Below are 3799 nucleotides of genomic sequence, written 5' to 3'. Positions count from 1 at the left end.
TCTGATGTATATCCTGAATGTATGCACAATGAGCATTGGAGCCTCAATAAAGTACATGAAAAACTATCAAAAGCACCTATCAAAGGGCCTAACCACCATTAAATGCTCAATAAATGTTAGTTTCTGAGCCTTGTTTTGATCAGTGATCTGCAAAACTTGAAAATCCTGTTTCTCAGTTTACCACAGATATGATCCTTCCTATGTATTTACATCATCACTTTCTGGCATAATGAACAGCCTAAGCTACCCTTGTCTTCAAAAAACTTCTCATGGCATTTTTTACCTCTGTGTTTCTCACTGTATAAATGATAGGGTTTAACATGGGGGTGAGGATTGCAGAAAAGACAGTCACCAACTTGTCCAGTGGATAGGCGGTCACGGGACGCATGTAAGTGAATATACAGGGCACAAAGAAAAGCACAGCTACAGTAAAATGGGAGCCACAGGTGGAGAGGGCTTTGCGCCGCCCTTCAGAGCCATGGGATTTCAGGGAGCACAGGATAACTATGTAGGAGTTGAGTAACATGGATAAAATGAGCAAGCACATGGCCCCACTGTTGGCAGCCACCACAATTCCAAGTATATAGGTGTCTCTGCAGGCAAGCTTCAGCAGTGGGAAGAGGTCACACATGAAATGGTCAATGGTATTGGGGCCACAGAAGGGCAAGTTGATCACGAAGAGAATCTGCACTGTGGCATGAAGGATCCCGCCAATCCAGGCCACAACCACCAGAAGATGGCAGAGTCCCTGTCGCATGATGGTAGTGTAGTACAGGGGCTTGCAGATGGCTACATAGTGGTCATAGGCCATGACAATGAGGAGGATGATCTCTGACCCTCCCAGGAAGTGTTCCACAAAGAGCTGAGTCAGGCAGCTGCCCAATGAGATGGTTCTCCTCTGGTAGAGCAGGTCAATGATCATTTCGGGGGTGGTGACGGAGGTGTAAGAGGCATCTATAAAGGACAAGTATGTGAGAAAGAAGTACATGGGATCCGAAAGTGTGGGGCTGAAGGAGATGGTGATGACCCTAAGCAGATTGGTCAGCACGGTAAATAGGAAAATGCACAAAAAGACAATGAAAAGTATTTTCTGCAAGTGTGGATTCTGTGTGAGTCCAGGGGAATAAATTCAGTCACATTGTTGGGAGGCATGAGACGATCCATTAAGGGAATGATGTCTTTCTGAGACCTGAATTACCTGCAAAAAGATCAAGAAAGATACCTAATTAATGGTGAAAGGGTTATAGTTTGAATTTCACAATATACAAATAGGGTAGTTGCCGTAATTATGCAGCTTGTCCTTAGCACCCTTCACCACGGTGACTGGTTCGATTATTCTTTCCTGCTTCCTCCATGTGCTTTCTCCTTATTTTCAGAGACACCTAATCAACTATAAAGCACCTTCTTTATAGGGCAAAACTGATGTGTAATTTACTGAGAAAATACTCGGCAACATACATGAGGGGAACTGGATTCTCATCCTGCTTCTGCCTCCATGTAACTTTGCTAAGTCCTTTCCCTACGCTTCTGAGCCCTCCTCTGCACCTGGGAGCTTAGTAATTGTAACTGTGAAATGTAATCTTGGGAGCTTCTAAGTACTGCACACAGGTAAGAGTTATTCCTTCTCCCAGGAGAATTTGCATTGGAGCCCCCAGTTCTAACTGCAAAATGAAAGACATTGTTGTCTCCTGGTCAAGAAATATCTATCATAAGGAGACAGATTAGGGAATTCTGTAACACCCACCACAAAACATATGCTATTCATGCCTGTTTCCTTGCTGTGCCTACTAAAGTGTCAAAGAATGTCTGCAGTGTCTGGCACTTTGCAAGTGATGAACGTTTGGTGAATTGACACACTTTCTATACAACCCTGTGTAAGAATACACATGCTTCACCAGTCTATAAACCTAGGAACCCAAGTCCTCCGGTCCTTCCACTCTGTTTATTACTACTCTCTATGAGAAAAATAAACTTTTGGAAGGTAGTTGCATTCCAGTTTGATGTTTCCAGCAAATTTTGTGGGGTGGGTTGAAAATATTAATTGGCTCTAGGAAACAGCATATTACCAGATCATTGACTCTCAAGATAATTATAATTTTGGCTCATTAATACTGTTTATTTTATAAAATTATATTGCAATGTAATTTAACTTAGTTCCACTCAGTAAAATTACAGCCTTAATAAAATCAGATAAAACAACCAACCAACCAAACCTCTTGGAAAGGTTTTCAGTCCACAAAGGTCTGTCAAGAAAAGGGAATCCTTATTTCCAAAGTTTTAAGGATAGAATTTTAACTTGGAGAAGAGAAAGAAATATATTTTTGATAAGATAAATAAAATGTTGAATATATATGAATATATACATGCATATATATATAATATAAAAATATATATATATGTACATGCAAACCTATAAATCTACTTATTACATGTTCACTCATTCAATAGATATTTATTAGACTCTCATTATGTACATTAATATATATGTTTGACTACATGAAGTCATGAAAAAAGTCCTAGTTACTGCTTTAGTGATACCTCTTCCTAGCACTTTATTAGCAAAGAGCAATGGCTCATCCATCCATGAGATGAATGATCCTCCTATGTCTTTTGTGCTCCTGCTATATGAATTCTCATGCCTTCTTCTCCCATCCTGCCCAGCAGGTCCATCATCTGTCACTCTTAGTTACAAGATTTTGCATTATTTATAAAGCGAGGATAATCATCCCATATTTGGAAGCATAAAGTTCCCAGAGAAAAGGGAAAATATAAAGTAAAATTTATTCTGTAAAAATTATGTATTTTCTTTTCAAAGTTAATCAGATAAAGGGCTTTTATTTTTTAATTAGCCAACATGAAAATCTTACACCTATGTGAAAACACAGTGCAGCAGCTTCTTTGCAATTTCCTTATTGCCAAGTGGACTCCCCCCAAAAGAGTATAATGTACATAATGGAAAAATAAGGCATTATTTATAAAAAGTGGTTTAAAAATAGCTATGAAGAAATAGAAATTACTGCCTTTTTTCTTTGGTGCAATTATACTCCTCCTAGGAATAAACCCTTGAAAATATTTTAAAAAGAGAAAAAATGTTATGTACAAATATGTTCAACACAATTATTATTAATAAACCAATAAAAAATAAAACTGTATGGCACGTGCAGCATTAGAAAAATGGTGAGGCCAAATATTTTGCATTTCATGGAATGGTGTATAACTTTTAAAAGGGATTTTTTTTTTTAAGAATTGTGTAATGTCATAGGAAAACTCTTCTCATCATTTAAGTGGGACAATTTGCATCTGAATTTGGACATTTAATTTGATTCTAACTAATTTAAATATATTTCAATTGAAAGAAAGGAAAATAATTTGAAATGTTATTTGGTTGTGGGAGGCGGGCTGGAAGGTGACCATACAATTTTAAGGTCCATTTAAATCTGAGATTCTATAATTATATTCTTTTCTCAAAAAAAAAAAAAATTCTCACCTATGAACTTATCTGACACAGCTTCATGCCCAGGGCCCCAAGCCACTGTTAAATCACTCAGACAGAAATAAGAAATAAGTAAAGTTGTACGATTTAAAGTGCCAATAGCTCAGCTACAATAAATCTCTTTGCTGATTTATAAATGGCACCTTTGAATAATGCCTTTCTCTTGAGGCTTAAAAGTGTTACTACATATCCTATTTGCAGGCAACTTCTCTGAAGTTTCTTAGCTGTAGCTAATGAGACCTCAGGAGTATTTCATCATCTTTAGCAGAACTTGCCAACCACCCAATTATTTCCAGTTACCTAACT

At 37.6% G+C, this 3799-nt stretch overlaps 1 pseudogene; it reads right to left on the bottom strand.

The window, feature by feature from the left end:
• Positions 1-238: 238 nt before the first annotated feature.
• Positions 239-1164, bottom strand: LOC135232085 (olfactory receptor 4C3D-like; annotated as a pseudogene).
• Positions 1165-3799: the final 2635 nt, after the last annotated feature.

The sequence above is a fragment of the Loxodonta africana genome, chromosome 7 (assembly GCF_030014295.1).
Source record: "Loxodonta africana isolate mLoxAfr1 chromosome 7, mLoxAfr1.hap2, whole genome shotgun sequence".
In the NCBI taxonomy this organism is placed as follows: domain Eukaryota; kingdom Metazoa; phylum Chordata; class Mammalia; order Proboscidea; family Elephantidae; genus Loxodonta; species Loxodonta africana.
Note: the sequence above shows the minus strand (reverse complement) of the source record. Positions and strands in the feature narration are given on the sequence as shown.